General features: G+C 35.5%; 1 long non-coding RNA gene across 1 annotated transcript in view; it reads right to left on the bottom strand.

Moving 5' to 3' along the window:
• Positions 1-26,208, bottom strand: part of LOC116419326 — a 61,645-nt gene extending 35,437 nt beyond the window's left edge. The window contains exon 1 of the long non-coding RNA XR_004229598.1: positions 26,112-26,208. This is a non-coding gene — a long non-coding RNA (uncharacterized LOC116419326). The remainder of the gene's footprint in view (positions 1-26,111) is intronic.
• Positions 26,209-27,231: the final 1,023 nt, after the last annotated feature.

The following is a 27,231-nucleotide window of genomic DNA, read 5'->3' as shown; positions in this document are numbered from 1 at the left end:
ATTGGTGGCTCAGACTAAGGTAACAATGAGAGTAATACAGGCAAAAAAAATTAGTCCTTAAGAAGAAACATGGCTACAGAGCTTGCATTTCAAAAAGGGAAATATAAGCTCAAAGCAACAGTCCTTAGGTTGTGGGAAATTGATAGAAGGAGTAGGGATTGGCAACTGTAGATACAATTTTGGGTTTTCCTATCATTTTTATATAATAAAAAACCACAATATGGCCATGATGACCCTCAGAGTATGCAAAGTGGGCAATCAAGGACCTGATCGTCTTTCCCTGCTTCATATAATATAGAAACATTGTATGAATATTCTACATTATGTCTCATAATGTAGAATATGTAGAATATGGTTCCACAAAGCTTGAATAAGAAGGAATTTCTCAAATGATTAACATACTGAAGATGCTTAAATCCCCCAGGTATCTAATAAGCTTCCCGTAAACTATCTTTTCTCATTTTTTGGTCTCACATTCATAACTAATAGATTGTTAACTCCTTAACTGCCGGAGCTATATTTGTTTATTGCTGCAATTTCCACAGTGTTTTGGGCATAACCCTATGAATAAAATGTGAGATAAAGGAAGATAAGGGAAAGGGGAGAGGAGGTAATGATAGAAAGAGTGGTATTTGAAAAGGCAGAATCATTCATTGATTAGCTGAACTGGGATTAGCAGAATTTGGGGTTGGAGGACATATATCTTGCCCTTACAAAAAAAGAGATGAAAACTGCATGGGATAAGAAAAGAGAAAGCATGTTATATACATGCGTGCCATTTCAGCAAAATGGTAAGGCTTTAAATAGGAGACAATATTGATTGCTGAGACACTTCAGCAAAAAGAGAGGTTTGAGTTTTCAAGTCATTACTGACCCCTGGGTTTGTACTGTTAGGTCATGGCAATGAACCCAGAACATCACCTTTTATGTTGAGATTTTGCCTTGGGACTTTGGAGTTGGACAGAACTACAATAGCAAAGAGGACCGAGAATCTAATTGGTAATGACTCCAGGACATATAGAACAGAAAAGAGTTGAAAACAAAACCGAACTACTCCCCCAGGCCTGGATAATTTGTATTGAACCCAGTGTCTTTTAAGTTGGGTAACTACATAACAGGCCTTCTATCATCTACTATTTTTCAAAGTCCATTCAAGTTCATGCTCATTATTTCTATGACACTGTCTATCCCTCTTAAGCTTTGCCATTCCCTTTTCATTTTGTCTAAAATCTTTCCCAACATCAGGGACTTTTCCATTGAGTCCAATCTTCTCATTATGTGAAGCAACGTATTTAAGTCTCAGCTTCCATATTGCCCTTTCAATGAATAGCCTGAATTGATGTTTTTAAGTATTGACTGCTTTTTTCTCCCAGCAATCCAAAGGACTTTCACACGTCTTCAACACCATAATTCAAAAGCATCAATTCTGTAGCACTCATCTTTCTTGATAGTCCAACACTCACAATCTTTTAATTTCACATCTGCACTTCCTGTCTGGAGTGATCTTTGAGCCCAAAAATATAAAATCTGAAACCTCTTCAATTTCTTCTATGATTTGCCAGGAAGTGATGGAACCAGTTGCCAAGATCTTAGTTTTGTTTTGTTTTTGATGTTAAACTTCAAGCCAGGTTTTACACTCTCCTCTTTCATCCCCATCAAGGGGTTTCTTAATTACTCTTCTCTATTTGGCCCCAAAGTGTCATCATCTGTATATATCAGATTATTGATATTCCTCCTGGCAATTTTCTAGATTTTTATTTCATGGCATTTTTTTTTTTTTTTGTGATTTACATTGCTTATTAGTTCAAATTAGTTAAATAAATAACTAAATGAATGAATGAATAAGGTCTAAATATATAGCCTTGTCATATATCTTTTCCAATTTTAGACCAATCAGTTGTTCCATGTTCAATTCTCAGTATTGCCTCTTGGACTGGATGCAAACTTCTGGACAGGAGTAAGATGATCTGGTACTCCCATCTCCTGGAAGACTTGCCACACTTTACTGTGATCACACAGTCAAAGACATCAGTATAGTTAATGAACCAGAAAAGATTTTTTTTTTAACATCCTTGATTTTTCCCTCATCCAATGAATATTGGTAATTTGGTTTCTAAATTTTTTTTTTGCTTCTTCAAAAATCTGTTTGCTCTTCTAGTTATATCTGGTTCATTTATTGTTGAAGCCTCTCTTGCAGAAGCTTAAGGATAATTTTTCTGGTATGTGAATTGATCACAGTAGTTTGATAATGTGAATATTTCTTGGTATTGTCGTGCTTTAAGACTGAGACATAAACTGATTTTTTCCAATCTAGTATCACTGTTGTGTTTTTCAAATTTTGGGGATTATTGAGCACAACACTTTAATAGCATCACTTTTCAAAAATAGCTTAACTGGAATTCCATTACCTCTACTAGCTTTATTGTTAATAATTCTTCCTAAGGCCCATTTCTCCCCAAGCAATGCTTGTAGATGAGTAATTATTCCATTATGATTGATAAGCATAAGATCATTCATGTATAATTCTGTGTATTTTTGCCACCTGTTCTTAATCTTTTCTGGTTCTGTAAAGTCCTTAAGATTTTTTTTTTGTCATTTATCATATTGATTTTTGCATTAAATGTTCCTTTGATATCTCTAATTTTCTTGAAGAAATTTCTTATCTTTTTATTGTCTTATATTATTATCTTTTTATTGTGCTATTTTATTGTCTTTTTCTTTGTATTTCTTTTCTTATCTCTCTTTGCTTTTCTATGGAATTTTGCAATCATAACAAGATAACGATGTGGGGGGCAGTTCCTGAGGACAAAATCAATCTTCATGTTGAAAGGGTCCTGTTTTAAATATAATTTTAGCCATCTCTACCACAACTTAGTTAAGAATAAACAAACAAACAAAAACCCAACAAGTGCATTTGTTTTGAATCCTAATACTTCTAAACTTGATCTCTGTGTCTCATGTGATAGAACTTCGTCCAGGTGCTGCTTCTTTTTTATGGATGTCCTCAAAAGCTCTGTCCTGAGCTCTTTTTTTTTCTCTTCTATTATTTTGACTGATCATTTCATTAGCTCTCCTGGATTCCAGCTTAATGTGTAAACAGATGATTCTCAGATGTGTTTATCTATGTCTTAATATGTCCAGTATTACAACTTCAACTACTAGATGACTTGAATTCGATTTCTCATTGATACCTTAAATTCAACATGTAGCATACTGAACTAATTATCACCCGTCAAAAAACAAAACAAAGCAAAACAAAAAAAACCTTCCAACATTGGCTATTACATATCTGTGTTGGGTTGACAATGGGTATAATAGATTGCTAGTGTATGGATAGGACTATTTGTTAATATAGGGTAACAACTACTCTTTCAGTCAAGTCTTATAATCTAGATGGCATTCTCAAGTCCTGTCTCTCTCCCTTTCCCTTTCCCTTTCTTTTTTTCTCTTCCTTTCTCACGCTTTTCCTACCTTACTCTCTTTCTCTCTTCCCCTCCTTCCTTCCTTCTCTCTCACCTTCTCTTTTTCCCTGCTCTGTCTGTCTCTCTCTTTGTATGTCTTTGTGTCTCTCTGTGGGTCTCTGTATCTCTGTCTCTATCTCTCTATCTTTCTGTGTGTGTTTCTGTCTCTGTCTGTTTCTCTATCTCGGTCTCTTTCTTTGTCTGTCTCCTTCTCTCCCTCCCCTGCCTCTCTCTCTCCCAGTCTAATCAATTACCTGCTGAAACAATTTAGTGGTGTTTATTGTGCTTCCACAATATCTTCTGTACAGGACTTTATCTCTCCTTTAAAACTATCATCACCTTGGTTCAGGACCTAATTACCTCATATTTGGGTTATTACTTTTCTCTTTCCATTTCTGTTCAATCTCCATTACATTGCCAAAACTATCTTTCTAAAATGCCTATTTGAATGAGGTGATTAAGGCCAATCCCAATAGTTTTGTGATAGAAGGAGTCATTTGCATCCAGAGAGAGGACTATGGGAATTGAATGTATTTCACAACATAATGTTTGTTGTTGTTGTTGTTGTTACTATTGTTTCATTACTTGCTTTTTTCTCATTTTTTTGATCTGATTTTTCTTTCACAGCATGATAAATGTGGAAGAATTTGTTTAGAAGAATTGCACATGTTTAACCTATATTGGATTGCTTATTACCTAGGGAAGGGAGATGAGAGGAAGGGAGAGAAAGAGATTTGGAAAACAAGATCTTGCAAGGTTGAATGTTGAAAACTATCTGTGCATATATTTTTTTGGGGAAAAGGCTATTCTAAAACCAAAATAAAAATTCTGTTTGAATCCACCAGTCTCACCTCTTCCAATTCCTATAGTTTCTAGTATTAAATGTAAAATCTTCTATTTGCTCTTTTAAAGTCTTTCAAAACTGCCCTCTTAATACTTTTTCAGGCTTCTTGTTACCTCCAGGAATACTCTAATATCCGATGACATTGACTTATTTGCTGTTCCTCACACAATACATTTTAAAGACTAACTTTGTACATTTTCAGTGACTGGCTTTTATGCTTAGAATACACCACTTCATTATTCTTACCTTTTGACTTTCCTGACTATTTAAATCTCACTAAAGTCTCAACTCCTTCATGATGTATTTCCCCATCTCCCTTAATACTAGTGCATTTACTCTAAGATTCCTTCCAATTTACCCTGTATATGTCTTGTTTGAACTTAATTGTTTGTCTGGTCTCCACAATTAGAGTGCAAATTGCTTGTAATATCACCTGGTTTTTGCTTTTCTTTGAGCCCTCCAGCACTTACATTACTCAGCACATTGTTGTTTAATAAATGCTTTATGAATAAATGAATTTTCTCTAGAAGAGCTTGTGTGGGACTTTGATGTTTATCCCCTGAAAAAAGGACCTGTTCTTGGGGAATTGGACATTAATAATAACATACAAAATGCCAATGCTTTCACTACTCACTCTTTGAATGACTGAACTCAATGGGAATTAAATCAATAACTATTCCTTTTTCATGATGACTACTTCCTTAGAGTTCTCTTTTTCTCTTATATCCTTAATATAAAACAGAATGTTGCATGTACATGCATATACACTTTTGCATATATTCACACTAGCATATCAGCCTGATGACTAAAACATTGTCTTTCTAATTGTCAAGAAGCTTGGTGTTTGTCAGAGAACCCTCTAGTAGTGGAACTACTTCATTCTAAATGATTTGATTTATTATTGTTTAGTCCATATATTGTAGTTTGATTTCTGTATCCATAGAATTCATTAATTAATTCTGCCATGACACATGTCATAGTGGGAGTGGGGTCCTTATCCATGGACCCTCCAGAAAACTACTCCAATTTTGAGACACTTTTTTATAGCATTTTATTTTTTCTGACATGTGCAAGCATGGTTTTCAATATTTATCTTTGCAAAACCTTGAGTTCCAAATGTTTTTCCCTTCCTCCTCTCCCCCCTCTTCTACACAACAAATAATCAACATAAGTTAGACATATGCAATTCTTCTAGACATATTTCCATATTTGTCATGATGAGTAAGAAAAATCAGATTCAAAAAGGGAAAACACGAGAAAGAAAAAAAAAAAGAAATTAAAACCCAAAATTAAATACTAAATTAGAAATTCTAAAATCTAGAGGAGAGATTACTAAAATTGAAACTAAGAATTATCTTAATTTTAATTTATCTAATCAATAGTGACCTAAAACATTTTATATGATTAGAATTGGTTTTAATTTCAATGTATGAAAATTTTTCGTATTCTTTGAACATTTGTCAGTTGGGGAAGAGATACTTTATACATCATTATTCACTCAAAAATCACAATGAATGTACCCAATTTTTTCTTTTACTAAACCAAACAGAAGACATGATATTTTAAAAATAAAATATATACAAACACATACACAAATACATTTGTGAAAAGAAATATTCCCTCTGTACATAGGGGGATACATTGTCTCACAGGTATCTACAATCTCATTGGTGAAGGTCACATGATCAGGGAATCCATATGAATATTTACACAGCTTATGCATGTTTTTAGGGGAAAGGTAAGAAGAGTCAACTATGTAAGATATGATGGACAGTTAATATACATGAAAGGAAATGGAAGCATTCAAGTGTTTCCATGTTTTTCTATGATTATTGAGTTCATCATTTCTTATACTACAGCCAAATTCTATCACAATCACATATCATATCTTGTTCACCCATTTCCCAATTAAGGGAAATCTCTGAAATTTTGAACTCTTTTCCACCACGAAGAGCACTCCTATAAATATTTTAAAACATGTAAGTTCTTTTCTTTTTTCTCTAGTAATCTTTGGAAATAGACCAAATAATGTTGTTGTTGCATCAAAGGTTGGAGCAGTTTAATAACTCTTTTGGTATAACTTTACATTTCTGTCCCAAATGGCTGGATCATTTAAAAAATTCCATTAGCAATAAATTAGTGTTCCAATTTTTCTACATCTATTCAACATGTTACTTTCTCATGTCATTTTAGTCAATCCAGTAGTTATAAAATATTATCTCAAGGTGATTTTAATCAACATTTTCTAATCAATAATGATTTAGAAAAAAATTTATATTAGTATAAATTGTTTTGATTTGTTCATTAAAAACTGTTCATATGCTTTGACTATTTATCAATTAGGGAATGTCTCTTATTCTTATAGATATGTTTTTTTTTATATATTTGAGATTTGAGATCTTTATCTGATAAACTGTCTGATCCTCCCAAGTTTTCTGTTTTCCTTGTAATCGTGACTATGTTTTATTTGCATTAAAACTTTCAAATTTAATGTAATCAAAATTATCCATTTTGTACCTAACTTTGCTTGCATTCTCTTATTTGTTCGTATTTTATTCACCTCTTCGTAAGTCTAATAAGTAATATTTTTCCATGTATATCCAATTTTCTTTTAAATTCTCTCTTTATGCAACAGCTTTAAATAGTGCCTGAACATGATTTCTGGAACAGCCAAACACATAAAAGGATGGAGTGAAACAATTTTCCAGTGTGAAAAACTTAAAAAAGTAACAGGAAAGGCCTGTCACACCTCGGTGAGAGTGAAAAGCAACAATAAACTCCAGGAGTGAATGAATTTAGGGCTTATTTCTTGAGCTCAGTCTACACATTGTGAGGATATCAGAAAACCAGTCAAAAGAATATTACAAGGGAATCTGTTGCTGGGTATAAGGCACTCTTACATTTCTCATTTGCAGATCTGTAAACAGCACTGGTTCACAATCCTTGGATGAAGGGGAACACTAGCACTCTAGAGCTTGGAGCCATAGAGGTGTTGGAACCCTGCTCACAATTCCAGGGCTTAAAGAGCATTTCTGGTAATTCAGAGAACAGAATACAGGCCAGAAGGTGAGTAAACATATTTCTCCTTAGATCAGACCACTTTGGAAGAAGTGAAAGCTTACAGATACACAGAAATAAACATCTGCACACACACACAAATAAAACCTTGGACAGTGTTCCTTCCACTTCAGGAGCATAGTGTAACTTTAAAGTCAGAAAAGCTCACTAATGAAAATAATTCCTTAAAAATTAGAGTTGGATAACTGAAAGCTAATGACTCCATGGGACATCAGGAAATAATAAAACAAAATCAAGAAAATGGGGAAAAAAAGAAAATGTGAAATATCTAATTAGAAAAAAAAAAGGAAACTCACTTGGGAAATAGATCCAAGAATGATAATTTAAGAATTATTGTTCCACCTGAAAGCTATGATTAAAAAATAATAATAACCCTATATGAAGACCGCGTATTTTAAAATCAGCTGGAGTCAGGAATTCAGGTTAGGGGAAAATCGTCAGTCTTTATTCTCAGTGAAGAAAGATTGGAGGTGGAAAAGGATCAGCGATAGCAATATGTGCAGCTGAGTCAAGAAGCTAGCTTGACCAACAGCCACATGACCAGCAGTTACAAGCATGGAACCCAGGCTCAATCTCTCCCCACCTCTCTTCCTGTCTCTCTGCCTCCACCCACCAAAATCGTCATATCCTATACAACACATCAGGACTTGCACAGAGAGTGGGTGGGGGTCATTCTTTATCCAAGCATGTATATTAATAGAGTGTAGTCCAATTACTATTTAGCCTCACGTACTTGGAACGTCAGTGCATCAACTCAAACCTCAGCCCATTACAACCCTGGACATAATCTTTCAAGAAAATATCAAAGATAACTTACCTGATATGGCAAAATCAGAGGGCAGAATAGAAAATAAAAGAATTTACTGATCCTCCTCTGAAAGAGATCCTATCGTGAAAACTCCAAGGAATATAATAATCCAATTCCAGAGCTCCCACGTCAAGGAGAGAATATTGCAAGTAACCAGGAAGAAACACTTCAAATATCATGGAACCATGATTGGGACAATATAAAATGTAGCCATTTTAACATTAAATGATCAGAGAATTGGAATATGATATTCTGGAGGATAAAGTAGCTAAGATTACAATCCTCTACCCAGAATAATTGACTATAACCCTTCAAGGAAAAATGGATATTTAATGAAATGAAGGACATTAACACTTCCTTAATGACAAGACCAGAGCTGAATAGAAAATTTGATATTCAAATAAGCTATTTGCATTCCTATATAGGAAAACAATATTGGTAACTCCTAAGAACTCCTTTCTTATTATTAGAACAATGAGAAGTATGCTTGGACAGAGGACATGGATATGAATTCAATATAATGTGGTGATATCTTTAAAAATGAAATTAAGAAATGAGAAAGGGATATGTGCTGAAAGAAAGGAAAAGGTAGAATGGAGTAAATTATCTCACATAAAAGAGGCATGAAGGAACTTTTATAGTGAAGGGAAAGATGGGGGAAGTAGAGGAGGACGACTTGAACTTTACCGTCACTGAAATTGGCTGAAAGAGGGAATAACAAACACACCCATTTGGGTATTGAAATCTATCTTAACCTGCAGAAAAGTAGGAGAAGAAGGGGATAAAAGAAAGGAATAGTGCTTGATAGAAGGGAGGGTGAATTAGGAGATGTGGTATTCAGAAGCAAAACACTTGGGTAGATGAACAGGATGAAAGAAAAGAGAAGAATAAATAGGGAAATAAAATGGAGGTAAAACCATTGTAATCATAATAGAAAAATTATAGCAAATTTCTCTGATAAATAAGTGAGTTAAAATTAAAATAATACAAATAATTTTTTCAATTGTTAAATGGTCAAAGATTATTAACAATCAATTTTAATTGATTTAATTATAATCAAAACTATCTAGCATCATATAAAATGTTCTTAATCACTATTGATTAGAGAAATGCAAATTAAAGCAAGTCCAAGGCACCACTTTGTACCTAATAGATTGGTTTATATGATAGAAAAGGAAAATTATAAGTATTAGTTGGATGTGGGAAAATTGAAACACTAAGATACTGTTGGTGAATTTGTGAACTTAATTCTGGAGAAAAAATTGGAAGTATGCCTAAAGGGCTATCAAGCCCTTTGATTCAGCAATATTACTACCAGATATGTGTCTCAAAGAGATTTAAAAAAAACATATAAAAAGGAAAAGAACATATATGTATATAAATATACAAAGGAACTCTTAGTGATGGGAAAGAATTAGAAATTGAAGGGATGCCTATCAATCAATTGGTGAAAGACTGTACAAGTTGTTATATGATTATGGCAGTCTATTATTCTACTATAAGAAATGATAAAAAGAATATTCTCAGAAAAAGCTGGAAAGACATTAATGCAAAATCAAATGAGTAGAACTAGAAGACTATGGTACACAGTAGCAACAATATTTTAAGATGATCCAACTATGAATGAGTTAGCTATTCTCATGATTACAGTGATCTAAGACAGTCCAGAAGAACTTATGATGAAAATTGTCATCCATTTCCAGAGAGAGAATAATGGAGAATGACTGCAGATAAAAGCATACTTAAAAAAATCTTTATTTTTCTTTGTTTTCTTTTTTTAAAAAAGTCTTTTTTTCTTTTACAATGACTAATATGAAAATGATTTGCATAACTGCACATGTATAAGGTATATCAAATTGCTTGAAGTGGGGCTAATGTGAAGGAGAAAATTTGGATTTCAATATTTTAACAAATGAATGCCAAAAGTTGTTTTTTAGAGGTAGCTAGGTGAAGCAATGGATAGAGCACCAGCCCTGAACTCAGGAGGACCTGAGTTCAAATTTGGCCTCAGACACTTATGTTATTGGGGAATATAAAATACTAAATAAATATATTTTAAAAGTAACAAAAAAGAACTCATAGTATTGCATAAATAGCCAATATATTTTTCCTTTCTCTACAGTAAATCTACTTTTCCTAGTACTCTAGACCCCTAGCCTACTCTCTTACCATATATTGATTGCTTTCCACATTGACTCTGGGGCATCCAGGTATCAGTCTAGGTTTACAATGCTATCTTGTCCTTGAAAGGGATATTATCTTGGTATTGTTATATAAGCAATTCTTTCCTTCCTTTCTTCCCCACTCCAACTTTCTGTTAAGTTCTTTTATTTCAGAGATCCATATGTGCTCATGATTTATTGCTTATTCTCTCTCTCTCTCTCTCTTTCTCTCTCTCTCTGTCTTTGTCTCCTTAGCACAATGCCTGGCACATAGTATATACTATATAAACATACCCTGTTTTTCTTATTCTTCTTATTGTGTATCTTGTGAATAAAATGAGTTTTGTAAGTTACCCATCAAAGTGTTCATTGTAGCTTGGGAAACAGGCATTCTTTAATCACTCAGCTTTTCCAAGTAGGGAAACTATGTATAAATTACACCTTGAACTTATTTTTTAAAGGAAATACTAGTGATTTACAAGTCATTTTTGAGAACCTTTCATTGACTCCATTTTACATCAGTTCTCTGGATACCTTGGAAATGATACTGCCTCATCCTATGTTCTTTATGAAAAGAAATTTGTCCCCACCTTTATAGAGGTCTTTTTCTGTAGAGTGGATAAAGTACTGCCATACCAAGAATACAATAGCAAAAATTAGGAAAGGCTTGGATTCCATTCCTATTTATTAGTAATGCCATTATAATGCCTAGCTTTTGAGGTTTGTAACATACTTTATAATTATTTTTAATTATCAGATTTGTCCTCACAGAAAACCAAGCAGATGGGGGCAGTTATTTTTCTCATTTTCCAGATGTGGATATTGAGGCAGACAGAGATGAAATGGTTCTGATAAGGATGGCACAGCTGGTATCTGACAAAGGATTTGAAGGCAGATTTCCTGAGTCCAGTCAGACTTATTCTCTCTACAGTGTTACCTAGCTGCCTCTGAAAATGAAGAAACTGTATGACTCTCAACAAATCTTGAGCCTCAAAGTCTTCATCAATGAGACTGACAAGCAAGCTAATACTTCATGGCCACATGTGGACTCCATCATCTTATGATCCTGAAGCTGCCCTATTAAATGTCTGTAAGTTTCTGGCTCTATTCATTTAGTCTGAATTGCTGGAGAGGATAATACTTTAATGTCATTGAGCCAATGAGTGACCCTTCTTGTCAGTCCTGTATGGCACATGATTAAAATTGCACATTTCTTGCATTTAGCTTGTGTGAAGGCACACTCACTCATTCATGGGGTTCCTTTGAGAATGGCCATTTCCAAAATTTCTCCCTCTGCTTGAATGGCCATCATCTCTCTGACTATGCCTCCTCCCTACCCCAGGTAAGATTTGTTCTCCTGTTGCCTTGCCAAATGCCTCCAGGCAGTAAAGACTCTGGAGAGTTCTTTAATGGACTTGTCCATTTGGACACAACTTAATTAACTTTGAATGCGACATAGCCATTAGTTTCTGGTGCCTTCCTCCGGGGCAAAGTATTGGCAGTAACAAAACATCATTCTCCTAACTTAAGAAAATTTTCTCTCCTCCAATAATACCAGGAGATATGAGTCTACTTACTCACGTTCATGAGAATGCATCCTTCTATCCCAATAGAAAGTTCAGAGGTCAATACTCGGCTTTTGTCTATTTGACAGCAGAACCTTTCTTTCCCTTACATAGGTATCATTTTTCTGCTTAAAGCCACTGTTTCTATTTGTCTCCATGGAGCAAGCATACAAGTATGGAGGCACAGACGATATGGAAATGTTGCAAATATGAGATCTGACTGTAAAGAAAGGCAGTATGGTGTAGTGGATAGCATGCCCAACTTAAATCTTAATTGTAATGGGCCAGCATTCTGGAGAAATTCTTACAAAAAGGTGGAATTGATAAGACGATGGCTATCTAATTTAGCATGGTGATTAATAGTTCTCTAGTTCAGTACATGTAATATAGTTCTACAAGATTGACACCTATTCTACAAGATTTACACCTACAATGATGTAATTATAATAGAGTATATAAGAGCCAACAAGGACTGGATGAGAGACATTCACTTCATCTCACACGACCGTGGTGGCTGGCCTGTCTCCCCCCCCCCCCCCACTGAGACCAAGGCCTGTCTGAAGGGCCTCCAGAAAGCTAGACAAGCCCCAGACAAGGAGACAGACTATGAAGGAGACAATAAAGACTTTTGGACTTTAACACCTGGCTATTCTTCTGGTGATCACTTTTCTGAAAAGGCTAGTCCCAAGACCTCCAGAAAGCTAACCAGAACATTACACCTAATGACCTAGATTCAGTTTATTTCTGATACCTAACTGTGAAGGGGTTTCAAGAAATCACATAACCTCTTGGAACTTGTTTCCTTTGGGGGGGATTGGGTCAAAACATGTAAATAATACATGGAATCTATGTTTTTGTTTTCCTGTGTAAAGGATTTCCTAAAACATAATAACTATATAAACATAGATGTCACTTAGAAGCATGATCTAATCAAGCCAATTATTCAATCAGTCATTTATAGTCTTTCTATATCTTTCTACAACTTTACTGTGAGATCACTAAGTTTGAATGACATCACTGCAATAAATCTTGTTTCTGATGTTATCCCAGCTGAGTCACCCAAAGTTTTGGGTAGAATACACATAAGACTGACATATGAAGCAGAATCATCAAAGAAGATTAAACAAAATACTGTAAAGGTCATGTGGTGGAGATGGGGAGAGGCTCATTTTTTTTCAGGAGGTAGATGAGCCTTAGAACAAACACAGGAGAGAGAAAATAAACCAGAAGGAATATGGTCATTCTATTCCTTGCTCCTAAAGTACAGCAATGCAAAGATGGAAGGGAGTGAGACTTTTCAGCTTGATTCAAGAAAACAATAATTGGGGCAATGGGGATATTCCAGAAAGGGCATATTGTGGCTCAATGTAAGAAGACTCAGAACTCTCTTTAGTAGAATGTCTGGAGATGGTGAGAGACTTTTTCCTCATTGGAGTCTGTGGGTAAGAACTAGGTACCCTTTTACTAAATTCATTTGACAGAGTTGTTTTTGTTTTTGTTTTTGTTTTTGTTTTAATTCAGAGCTCACAAACTGGATGATTTTAGAAATGCCTGCTAGTTCTTAGTGTCTGGGATTGATTTATTGAAACAGGGAACAAAAGGGTGAACCTCATCCATCCTTAGGGTTTCATATTTAATAGACAATTATAAAGAAATAATTAAAAAATGAACAGCATCTGGAATGAAGACCAGGGGTAGTGCTTAAGACCTGGATTTGAACCTAGAATTTCATGGGAAACTATTACAGGCGATAGAGCTAGCTTAGCAATTCCTATTCTATGGAAGAGAGGAAATGGGAAGTAGAAAACAGATAATGTTTAGGATTCATTCTGGTGCACAACAGCTCATCCCCCCTTGACTGAGAATGGCTTTTCTCTGATCCGTGGGCATTAGTGGGAGACAGGAAAAATGGGAATGTTGGTCTATTTCACAGAAACTGCTGTTTTCAATCCAATGTTTTCCAAAGAGGATGGTCAGCAGCAGGGGTTGGACTCAGCTGGACAAAGGAATGAAGAAAGAGAGCCTGCTTTTCAGGTTAAGGAGTGAGAGAAATGCTTAGCTAGTAGCTGCAGGCCAGTCTGCAGGGGGGCCTTCCTTATATCAGCCTCAATGAGGCTATTTTTCAAGAGTGTGAACAAAAATGGTTTGCTTCGTGTTCAAGTGCTGGCCAAGCCAAGTGTTGCTGGAATAATGTCTTATTAATAGGGCTAACACTGTAATGCGTTTTTGATGTTCCTGAAGAGGCATCATCATATATCATGTTTGCCCTGGGGAAATGACTGGATGGCAGACCTACAGAGCACATGAATATACAGTCTGGTTTTCTAGGAAAGAGGGGAAAATAGAGTTAGCACTTGGAGAAGCTACACAGTAGCTAAGGCCTAAACAACCAGTCTGTAGGAATTTCAAGGAATTTTTTTTCAGCATTGATAAAACTAGTGGAAATTTGAGCCAGAATCAATGAAGAACTATTTTTCTTCAAGTTTACATCATTCGTGGAAAGTATCATTCCTGAGAATCATAGAAGTTTAGATTTAAAAGGACATTGGTCATCCTTTAATATAACCTTGATCTCTAGTAATGGGATTTATATTATAATATCCTTGACAAATAGAGGACAGGCTAAGCTTCTTCCTTTTACTCTCCTCATAGTGATTCTCAAGGAATAGCAATTTGCTAAGATCAAATGACATACCATATAGCACATGATTTTCCAACCATAAAAGAGTAACATGGAATTCTAGCCATCAGGTCCATTTGTCTCTATGATCATGGATAGTCTTTCTGGGCTGCCTTACCAATTCATTCAGAATGGTAATTTTCTGTGAAAGTGGGATGGAGGTTCAAGTATTCTAGGATTCCACATTCCTGCTACTGTAGCTCATGAGATCCCATCAATGTGTCATTAATCAACCGGAGAACAGAAATCACTTACAAATTCAGAATTTTATAGAAATGGAGTAATACAATGCATCTCCTTTGCCTTATGATCTTACAGTGCATTTTCACATAGATACACCAATGTCAGCATGAAGAACATGGGTTGTAATTACAAGGGGCACCCGTGTATGAAATAATACCAAGAAAGACAATTCACACTTCCTCCATTGCAAGGCTGCTGATGTTGTCACATTACTTCCATTGACCTTGGCCTTTGATTCTCTTCTACATGATCACTGTTGAAAATCATGGTAGCCATTAAAAGAAGAGAGATATTTGCCCTAGGACCACTAGTTATTGTTTGAGAGTTGGCTTGGAAAGCCACCCATCTCCTGAATCAGAAATGCTGAGTCACAGGTGCTAAGTTTTTTAAACCAAAGAACAAAATCACCCTAAATATCTATTTATTTTAGGTTTTCACCCATCCTGCTATGAGGTTTAACTGCTTGATCAGAAAGCTCACCCTAGCTTATGTGAACTAACTAATATTTTCATAAATTTGTATACCATCTTAGTAGGCTGACGTGAAGGCAATGTCCATCACCTTCATAAACACAAATTAATTCTGATGTTCTTTTCCCTTTCACCTTTACCTCTATTTCTTTCAATTGCTCATATAAATGAATGAGTTAGAAAAGAATACAGAGGTTCCTTCTTCCCAAGCATCAAGATCATTTTCTCTTTCATTGTTCTTAGAATTCCTGACTTATTTTTACCAAATGCTGCCCTTCAAAGTCTTTAAAAGCTTTGTTTCCCCATCTTTTCATCTGTCATTTTGTAAAGATGATTCTTGTTCATGGAGGGAAGAATTATTCTTCTGAGGTTATTTTTGCTTCTGAGTCACAGAATTCTTTAAAGTGGCCATCCAACTCCTATTTTAGGAATTTACTGGATCTCAAGGCAGATCATTACACTTCTGAACAATTAATTGTTACGGAAATGTTCCTCTTTATCTTCTTTAATATCTCAAACTTCCTTATTAAAAATCATTCACTGTTTCCCAATAATGACCTAGTAAGTGAAACAAAATGAATCATTCTTCAATTTGACTCATCCTCAAATACTTAAAAAAGAGTGATCTATTATCCCAAATCCTTTCTTCTTAGACTAAGCAGCCCCATATTCAGTAGGTGATATATATGTGGAATAGTTCCATCTCCTGTAAACATTTTTAACAATATCTTCAAAATATAGCACTAAGAATAGAATGGGATTCTCTAGACATAGTCAGACTTGGTCAGCAGGACCACCATTGACTTTTTTTTTGTTTTTTACCATCACCATGTATCTATTCATGAAGTTGAAGGTTACATTCATTTTGATGACTGCTATGGTACATGACTCCTAACTTACAACAAGCCTGAAACCCAATATAATCTGCTAGATTCCCTCGAAAATAAATGTTGTCAAACCATACTCTTATCTCTGTAAAGTGGAACTTTTGAATCTAACTAGAGATCTTTACATTTTGCACCCTACTGTAGTATATCTTAGAGTTGGGACATCAAAATAGATCACTGAGAAATTTCCAATAACTTTCTTTTCACTAATACTTTCTTCATCTCTATATTTGTATTACACTACTCTCTGCTAGTTTCCTTCTTTCTCAGATAATTCCTTCTCATTCTTCTTTATTGCATACTCATCCAGGTCACACTTGTGAACTATTGGGTGTCCTTCCAATCTCTATGTTAGGCTTCTCTTCTCCCTGTACTACCTCATCAGTTCCCATATATTTAATCATTATCTCTATGCTTATCATTTTCAAATATACCTATCCTGCTCTCATCTCTTTGATGACCTTTAGGCTTGCATCTCCAAGTGTCTTTTGGACATCTTGAACTGAACATCCTGTAGATATTTAAATTCATCATGTCCAAAATGTAACAATATCTTTTCCCTCAAATTTTCCCCAGTTCCTAATTACCTTATTTTTAAATTTAAAAAAATATTGAAGCTTTTTATTTACAATGCATATGCATGGGTAATTTTTCACCAGTGACTCTTGCAAATGACCTTCTTTTCAAATTTTTCTCCTCCTTCTTCCCACCTCCTTCCCTAGATGATAGGTAGTCCATTATGTGTAAAATATGTTAAAATATATGTTAAATCCAATCTATGTGTTATGGACCAGAACTTGAAACAAAGTGCTAACTCACTGGAATTGATAAAAAACAATGCTTATGTACTTAAGTTCATACCTTTAAGAGTTCACACATTAGTTCACACATTAGTGTTCGAGATTCACAAGTCAGGAACCCACAGTCCCACTCTCTCTCAGAGGAGGAGTCAATCTTTGAGTTCCCACCTTTAAGAGATCATATATAAGAAGCTCTTGGAGCATCAGCCAGGAATCAGATGAGGAGATTGAGAAGCCAGAGACTGCAGTCAGGCAGAACTGGAGATTCAGAAGAAGAGAGGCTGAAGCTGGAAGAGGCAAAGGACTAGCAACAGGAGCTCTTGAAACCAAGGAGAGAGAGGTAGGCCTCTAAGAAAGCTAACTGGGCCATTTTGGAAGAGACAATGAAGGACTGGATTTTAACTCCTGGCTGCATTTGAGGTGATTATTATGTTGAACTGAAACTAAGGCTGCCTCCAGAAGCTCCCCAAGAAATCTGCTCCCAGAGAACATTATATCTTAGAAAAGAGAACACTGCATTTTGGCACCTGAACGTGGGAAAGACACGATCCTGATTTCAGTGGAAAAGCCTCCGATCTTGATATCAGTGAAAAACACTCTGATCCTGATTTCAGTGGAAAAATCTCTCTGATGCAGAAATTACAGCCACATCTTTCCATTGTAATCCTGCTTGAAGGAATTTTATCTTATTGATTTCAGTCCAATGCTCCAACTTGTCAAGATCTATTTGTCTTTCAGGGCATATGATAACTATTCATTATCTGTCAGGATATATGATAACTTTTCATTCTGGTTTTGTAACATAGGAAAATTAGATGAGCAAGCCAACTAAGCTTACAATAACAAGAAGCATTTAAATGCTGAAACACCGCGTTAAATGCTGAGGAGTGCAGCTTGTTCTCAATCAGCTCACAATTTATTGGGGAAGACTACATGCAGACATGCATATACAACCAAAGTATCTATAGAATAAATTGAAGATAATTGATGAAGGAAATTATATGACCTAAACTTGACAAAGGGAGTTGAGAATCAACTCTAAAGGACTTTTAAGTGACAGCCTGATAAGATATTGTTTCTTAGTTTGGTTTGGTCCTGGAGACAATAAGGTACCCTTGAATGTTTTTTGAGCAGGAAGTAACATGATCAAATGGCTCCTTAGGAAGATAATTTTGGTGGCTTTGTGGAAAAAGAATTGGAAGCAGGGTAACAAGGGAATAGACGGAGGCTTGACTCCAATAACAGTTGATTAGGCCTAAAATAAGGATGTGTTTACAACTTCAAAAAAGTAAAAAGAGACACAGAAAGTGTTGCAAATGGAGAAGACTTGGAGAGTGAATGCAGTTCAAAGAAAGAAACAGGAAAGGAAAGGAAAGAAAGGAAAAACAGAAAGGGAAGGGAAGGGGAAAGGGGAAGGAGAAGGGAAGGGGAAGGGGAAGGGAAGGGGAAAGGGGAAAGAGAAGGGAAGGGGAAGGGGAAGGGAAGGGGAAAGGGGAAGGAGAAGGGAAGGGGAAGGGAAGGGAAAAGGAAGGGAAAAGGAAGTCATGATATGATAATGATTCTGATTTAATGTCACAACTTCTAGGAGATACCTTTATTCTGTCATTGAAACTGCAATAGAATGGCACTATTCAACAAGGTTGAGTGTGAACACCTCATGAATTGAAGAATTATTGGAGCATGTGACACAGTTGTTAAAGTATTGAAATTAAATTCAGGAAGAAATGAGTTCAAATTCAGCTTCAAAATTTGCCAACCATGTGACTCTGGGCAAACCATTTAATCTTAAGCTGAATCAGTTTTTCTCATATGTAAAATGGTAATAATCATAATTATATTTAGCTTGCAGAGTCTTTGGGAAGATATTGTAAAGCATTAAACATCATTTCTGGCACAAAAAATGGCACTTGAAAAATGCATGTTCCCTTTCTCTTTCCTTTTCAATTGTTAAGTGTCTGCTATGGATAAAACTCCATACTGCTTATTGAATTAATTTAAAAATATTTAATAAGTACCAGTATCCATATCAATTATCCAAGTCTCTTTGAAGCTTCCTTGGCAAAGCATCAAGGATTCTGTGCATGTTCTCCTTCCCAGTTCTGTGAAGAGGTTGATATTCCCGTACTTCAGGAAGGTAGGTTTTTTTTTTTTTTTTTTGTGCATTATAATGAACTGGGATAGATTTATAGATAGATAAATGAATAAAGTGGAATAAAAATCTCAGAAGCCATTCAACCTATATCCTAAGTTAAAATTTTCCCCAAACTCTTTCCAGTCTCTTATTCCTTCTTTCTTTATCCAAGACATTTTTTTTTTTTAGTGAAGAAGTAGTTGGACTAGGAAGCAGAAATGGAAAGAAGCAAAGAATTGGTTAGAATGTTCAAAGGATGTCTCATTTTTGCATTTCCATCTCTTACAAAATTAGAGAAATGGGGAAGACCAAAGCAGATGTCAGAGGATATTTAATTGATGGCATTATGTAGTACATTAAATGTCAATAAGCAGCTTTTGCTCTCATAATGTCAAGCTCTTCTAATACTCAAGTGCCTATTAGCATGAGCAGGAATGTAAAGATGGCTAAGTCTAAGAACTGTTTCACCAACCACCAACTGCAAAAATGGCATAGAATTGGTGTCAATGGAGATATGAGACTCTGAAAAGGGTTGACTTCAAATTTCTCAGAAATATAGGCTTTGCCAAGAAATATAAAAAGGGACTGAAGAAGATGCAGGCCTATAATTTCAAAGTCAATAAGATCTAAGTAGAGATCTTTGAGACATACAAGGCCAATCTTCTCAGGCCTAGATCATCAAGGTCAATGTCCAATTCACTGCTCTCAAGATTACCACCAAGCACTCTGGTCCCAGGGTTGATACTAAGTGCCCAGGTCCCAGGATCATGAAGTCCATTAGTCATGAATTACCAGAGTCATTGACTCCAATGCTGCCAACTGAACTGACTTCCTCAAGGTCAACAGGTCTGAAAGCAAAGTAACCAAATCTAGTTCCAAGAATTCCAAGTCTGAAAAAAAAAAATTCCAAGTCTGATCCCAAAGCAGCCAAGTCTAATTCTAAGGTTACAGAGCCCAGTGATTGCAAAGCTGATTAGCATACTGACTCCAACTCTGCTGAGTTCACTGACCCTAAGGCAGCCAAAACCATAGCTGCTTTGGCTAAGCTTCCTAGTCCCAAGGCTTCACAATAGGAGTTTGGAGACAGAAAAAAAAAAACTTTTTAAAATCCTATCCCATCACCCCCCACCCCCACCCCAGCCAAGAAGTGATTATTCACTAGTTTCTACAAATAATGGAAATTGTGAGTCAGAAGAAAAAAAGTCAATAAGCAATCAGATTTATAACTAACAAAATCAGAAAGTTATATGTGCTTCTTCCACCTTGCCAGGCCATTTTTTCCAAATATTTGAATTTTTGGAATTGGGAAAACAGGTTTGGAAATCTTGCCAAAACCCTACTATGCTTTTTTTCAGTACTTAACTGCATTAGGCCTGCTCAGAGCACAGGAGTGCAGAGGCAAGCAAAAAAATTTAATTAAAAAAGTTGTCTGAACATTCTGAAACCTTCAGAAAGGTTCATGTCAGCATCTGCTTGCTAAATGTGTGAGCTTTTTCTTTTTTCCTTTTTTGGATGACAGTTTTTTCCCACCCATTATCAAACATCTATTGTTTCAAACACTTGACTACACAGCCTGGGAATTAAGGTGTTTGGGTGCAGGCTGTGTGTGTGTGTGTGTGTGTGTGTGTGTATTTTTATATGTATGTGTTTGTATATGTATGTATCTCTGTATACATGTGCGTATCTGGGTTCTTACCATGGATAGTACTCAGAATTTGAAGCTTAGTTACATTTCTGGAGGCACAGGTGTGGAAAGCCAACAACATACTGCTTCTGAGCTGGATAATTTCCCACAGGGCAAGAAGGGTGCTGCATGGCAAATAGTGCAAGTGTTTTCAAGTGGCAAGGGATCATTCCTACCCTAGCTGCCTCTTAAAGCAAAAATATTTAGGTGATTTGAATAAATTTAGAATTATGTGAATTTGAAACTGTTCTGTGTCCTTGCTGCCCTGCTGTGGATATCCTTGAGTCTAACAATGATTTACCTCCAGTTCAGCACTCACAAATACTAGATGTGGTTGCAAGTTAAAATTAAATGTCTAGAAGTAACCAATATGTCAGAGCAAAGGCAGTGACTCGGCCTAATTCTCCCTCAAACCCCTCCAAATACCTTTAAATAGTGACTCTGAACATCTTTTAGCATTTCAGAAACTAGAAAAAGATAGACTGAACAATTTTCCAGCCTAGGGTAACTTGGAAAGTCATCAGGAAAGGTCTGTCACATCACGATGGAAAGAGAGTGGAGTGCAGCATGGACTCAACAAACAAGGAACAGGTATCTAGGCATTGGTATCAGTAGCAAATTATGGGTATCTCTTTGCCAGCACTGAGGATGGACTCTGTTGTTTTCCCTCTACTTAGAATTGGTTTCTGTCCTGGGTAGCAGTGTCAAGATGAGAAGGAATACTTATACTCAAGAGCATGCAGCCAAAGTGGAGCAGAGACCCCTCATCATAATTCCAAGGAAGAAAATAATGTTTGTGGTCACTCACAGAACAGAATGCAAACCAGGATAGTAAAAAACATACTTCTCCATAGGATCATAATACCATCTTAAAGAAATATCTCTGAAAATAGCTGCAAGAAACCCTTGAAGCTTGTGACATTGCACCATCCACCCTAAAAACTGAGCCTATTTTAACTGAGTTTGAAAGTCAAATAATAGGGGGGAAATGAGCAAAAAAGAAAAAAAAAAAAGATTCTGACCATAGATGGTTATTATGGTGACACAAAAGATCAAACATAAGCTCAGAAGATAACAAAGGCAAAGCCCCTTATCCAAAGAAAATGTAAATTGGTTTTGGACCATGAAAAAGCTCAGAAAGGAATTTGAAAGTCAGATAAGAGAGTTAGAAGAAAAATTGGAAACAGAAATAAGAATGATACAATAAAATCATGAAAAACAAGTCAATAGCATGATAAAGGAGACACAAAAATAATGAAGAAAAAAATCTTAAAAATAGAATATGACAAATGATTAAGGAACTACAGAAAGCCAAAAAGGAGAAGAATGTCTTAAAAATCAGAACTGGGCAAATGAAAAAAATCCACTGAAGAAAACAACTCTTTTTAAAATAAAATTGGACAAATAGAAAATAAAATACAAAGACTCATTGAAGATAATAATTCCTTAAAAGGTAGAATTGAACAAATGGAAGCTAATGAATTTATGAAAAATCAAGAAAAAAGCAAAATAAAAATAGAAATTAATGTGAAATATTTCATTATAAAAACAACTAATCTGGAAAATAGATTCAGGAAAGATAATTTAAAAATCATTGAACTAGCTGAAAAACTGCCCTGCTATTCTAGAACTAGAGGGTTAGGTACAAACTGAAAGAATCCACTGATCACCTCCTAAAAGAGATCTCAAAATGACAACTCTCAACAATATAGTCAAATTCCAGAGGTCCAAAGACAAGGGGAAAATATTGAAAGTGGCCAGAAGGAATCAACTTATAGTCACTATAACACAAGATTTAATAAGAATATGATGTTTCAAAGGGCAAAGGATCAAGGATTACAACAAGAATCACTTACCCAGAAGAACTGAGTATACTTCCTTAAGGAGAAAAAAAAGGATATTCTATGAAATAAAAGATTTTCAAGCATTCTTGATGAAAAGACTAGAACTGAATAAAGAAAAAAAACTTTCAAGTACAAGACTCTAGAAAAGCATAAAAATGTAAACAGGAAAGGGAAATCATAAAGGACTTCATAAGGTTAAACTGTTTACATTTCTAGATGGGAAGATGATACTTACAGTTAGTTAGAATATATCTATATCTATATATTTATATCTGTATCCTTATCTATCTATGATTACACATGCATAACCTATATTGAATTGCTTTCATTCACCATGAGGCAAAGTGGGTAGGAAGAAAGGGAGGAAATATGGAATACAAAGTTTTGAAAACAAAAATTAATACAAAAATTGCATTTCAATGCAACTGAGGAAAATAAAATAGAAAATTTTTTTTAAATGGAATAAAATGGGGATGTAATGAGAGTTGGCAGAAGTTGCAGATGACATGTGAAGGTAGCAGATAACATAGAAAAGATTTAGAAACTCATAAAACCATACTTTGTTCTTTTTTTTTCTTTTAATCTGTTTCTTCTTTCACAACTATGACTATTACGGAAATGTTTTACATGATAGTACATGCATAATCAATATCAAATTGTCTACCATTTTTGAAAGAGGAACAGGAAGAAGGGGCATATTTTTGGGATGTTGACAACATCTTAGTTTTGTATTGTAAATTGGATTAAGAAGTCAACGATATTGCCAGCACAGCAAACCTGGATTACTGAAAGGATGATGATAATATGAAATTTCTTTTGTTTTTGGTGCTATCATGTTAAACTTTTCATGACCCTATAAACCCATAGCACACCAGGCCTTCCTAATCTTTACTAACATTTGGCATCTGTCCAGGTCCATGTTAATTATTTTCATGACACTATCCATCTCATCATGTGGTGTCCATTTTTCTTTTTTGCTTAAAATGTTTCCAAATATCATGGTCTTTCACAATAAGTCCCATCTTCTTGTTATGTGGCCAGAGTATTTAAACTTTAGCTTCCATAATTTTTCTTCCCATGAATAACTGGAATTAATTAAAGTATTGACTGCTTTGATCTCCTCACTGTCCAAGGGATTCCCAAAAGTCTGCTTCAGCACCATGATGTGAAATTGTTGATTTTGCAGCACTCACTTTTCCTTTTCCAACTCTCAAAGCCATATATTACTAGTGGAAAAATTATATCTTTGACTATATAGATCTTTGTCAGCAAGGTAATGTCTCTGCTTTTAGTATGCTATGGGGATTTGACACAGCTTTCCTTCCAAAAAAAACTAGTATGTTTAAATCCCATGTCTGTGGTGATTTTTGAGCCCAAGAATATAAAGTCTGATACTGCTTCCATTTCTTCGCTATTTGTCAGGAAATGATGGTACCCGTTGCCAAGATCTTATTTTTTTATGTTAAGCTTCAAACAAGATTTATACTCTTCTCTTTCACCCTCATGAAGAAAGTTCTTAATTCTTGTTTACCTTCTGCCAGCAGAGTGGTAACATATGCATATCTGTTATTGATGATATTTCTCCCAGAAGCTTTCACTCTGGCTTTTGAGTCATCCAATCTGTCATTTTACATGAAGCACTCTACATATAAGTTAAATAAGGTGAAAATATACAGCATAGTCACACTCCTTTTCAAATCTTAAATTATTGAGTTTGGGTCTAATAGCTGTTTCTTGGCCATCATATAAGTTCCACAACAGGCAAGGTGATGTGATACCCCCATCTCCTTAAGGACTTTCCACATCCCATTGTGATCTACACAGTCAAAGCGTGTAGCCAATGGAGCAGAAGCAGATTTCAACCGTCTTTTGCCATCATCCACTGGATGTTGGCAATTTGGTCTCTTGTTCCTTTGTCTCTTCAAAACTCAGCCTGCTCTTTTGGTAGTTCTTGATTCATATATTGCTGAAGCCTCACTTGCAAAATCTTATGCAAGCCTTGTTGGGGTTTCAAATGAATAGAATTGTTCAGTAATTTGAACATTCCTTGGCATTGCCTTCCTTTCAGATTGTGATAAATATAAAGTGATCTTTTCCAATTCTGTGTTTCTTTCTACAAATTCCCTGGCATAATGAATAGCACTTTAAAAGCCTCTTTTTAGCATTTTAAATAGTTCAGCTGGATTTCCCTTACCTCCACTAACCTAATTGTTGGCACTTGGCTTCATTCTCTAGGATGATGGCTCTAGATCATTCACTTCATCATTGGTGATGAAGATCTTTTTGGTATTGTTCTTTTGTATATTCTTGGTAGTTCTTCTTAACCCCTCCTGCATCTGTGAAGTCACTACCATTTTGGTTTCTTATGCCTATTTTTGCATGAAATGTGTCCTTGTCATATTTAATTTTGTAGAAGACATCTTTTGTCTTTCTCATTCTATTTTTTTTTCTATTTCTTTGCAATGATTATTTAAGAAAACCTTATCTTATGAAAGTTTTGGGGGACAGTTAATGGGTTGCATTTGGTACATTTTTGAGACTGAAATGACTGTACAATCCAGTTTAGGACATTCAAAAGATGACTGATGAGAGGACTGCAGCTCAAGAGATAGTCTTAGACTTTATATGTAGAAATGAGATTCCTTTGAATAGAGATGATTATTCAACTAGTGGAGCTGATAAGATCACTTAGTGAGAAAATATGAATAATAATAACAATAATAATATAAAATAACATTTATATATAGCACTCAGTATGTTCCGCGTACTATAGCAATTATTATCTTATTTCGTCTTTATAACAACCCGGGGGCATAGATGTTATTATTACCCCCATTTTATAGTTGAGGAAACTGAGTAGAATGGGGGGGGGGTGTTGTTTCTTACCAAAATCACAAAGCTAGTGCTCCTGCCTAGCACTCTAGTTTCTGTGTCCTCTATCTACAAGGTAAAGAGAGAAGACATAAGACAGAGACTTTGGGAAAAAAAATCCATAGTTAGTGCACATGACTTGGAACAAGATTTGATAAAAGATACAGAGGAGAAGAAATGTAGAAGGAGATCCAAGAGAGAGGAAATACTGTCTGGTTCAAGAGATGATCAGCTGAGCCAGATAGCCACAACCATATCATTGCTTCCAGTATATATATTCATGGCTATTGGAATAGCCTGGTAATTGATAGATCTTCTGGGATTTCAAAACTATTCTCGGTACTCACATATGAGTGTTTTTTCTTATGATCATCATTCCTAGATGAGACAATTCCAACCACTCTGAGTTCCAGTTCCATTTTTCTGGTTGTCATAATCCTTTCCTACTTTAGTTCCTTCTCCAGTTTTATTTCACTTGCACCATCTAAGTCACTGATAAAGATAATCATTCTATCAGTGATGGACAATTATCATTTTTTTTCACCAAGGTCAAATGCTTTATATGTACCTTTAATTCAATCACCTTAAATTTCCTGACAGATTTCCCCCAGGCACTGCAATCAATTCACAATTACTGATGGATTCATTCCATGGTTTTTACAAAAATGACCAAATGTCTTCTTCCTGAAAGAAAAAAAAAATAATCTTCACTAGATCTTCAAGTTAACATTCATCATATATTTCCTCTCTTCACAGTCAAACTTCTACAAAAAATCTGTAGACTATAGGAGGCAGCGTATGACAAGAGAAGAAGTATAGTTTGGCCCTAAGGTGTGAAAGGCCATAAAAGCTACCAAGCAGTTTCTATTTAATTGTCCTGCATGCTTCTCTTTGTATACTTTCTCTGTTGATAAACTCATCAGTTCTTAAAGTTTTATTCATTATTTCCATATGTGTCTTCCAGACACACAAAAATCAACATGTCAATCAGTCTATGTCTAATATTTTCAGCCATAATTTTACTGTATTCCTGGATCACTAACTGGCTATTGGATAGCACATTCTGGATGTTGCATATGCATTTCACTGTCATCATTTCTTAATAAGAATTCACCTTTCTCTCAAATAATCATTTCTCATCAACAGCTCATTTTTCTCTTCACTACACACACACACACACACACAGAGTTAGTTACTCTTGTTAATTAGACCTCCACAATATATCTTAACTCTCTCTTTGTCTTTCCTTGCTCTGCTAGCTATGTCCATAATTCAATTATTTTCCATCTATTTCTTGGAGATTTCCGACAATCTCCTAATTTCTCTCCCTGTTAGGGGCCTCTCCAAATAGCCAAGCCGAAAACAGAAGGGTCAGGTAAGGGAACATTCTCACGGAAACAGAGGAACATGCTGAGGGCTTCAAGGTGTGTGCTGTCACCCGGCCTGGCTGTTTGGAGAGGTCCCTAACATCTCCCTCCCATGGGTCTCTCTCATCTCCTGGTTTCCCTGGCTTTCTTCAAGTCCTGTCAAAAATCCCATCTTTAGTGATGAGCCTTCCTGCACCCACTGTGAGTGCTTACCCCCTATTGATTGTCCCGTCTATAGTTTGTTTGTTTTTTTTTTTTTTTTTTTTTTTTTATGAACAATTGTTTGCATGTTGTCTTCCTTATTAGACTGTGAACTCTTCAGGAACGGGGACTGTC

The sequence above is a fragment of the Sarcophilus harrisii genome, chromosome 5 (genome assembly GCF_902635505.1).
Source record: "Sarcophilus harrisii chromosome 5, mSarHar1.11, whole genome shotgun sequence".
NCBI lineage: Eukaryota > Metazoa > Chordata > Mammalia > Dasyuromorphia > Dasyuridae > Sarcophilus > Sarcophilus harrisii.
Note: the sequence above shows the minus strand (reverse complement) of the source record. Positions and strands in the feature narration are given on the sequence as shown.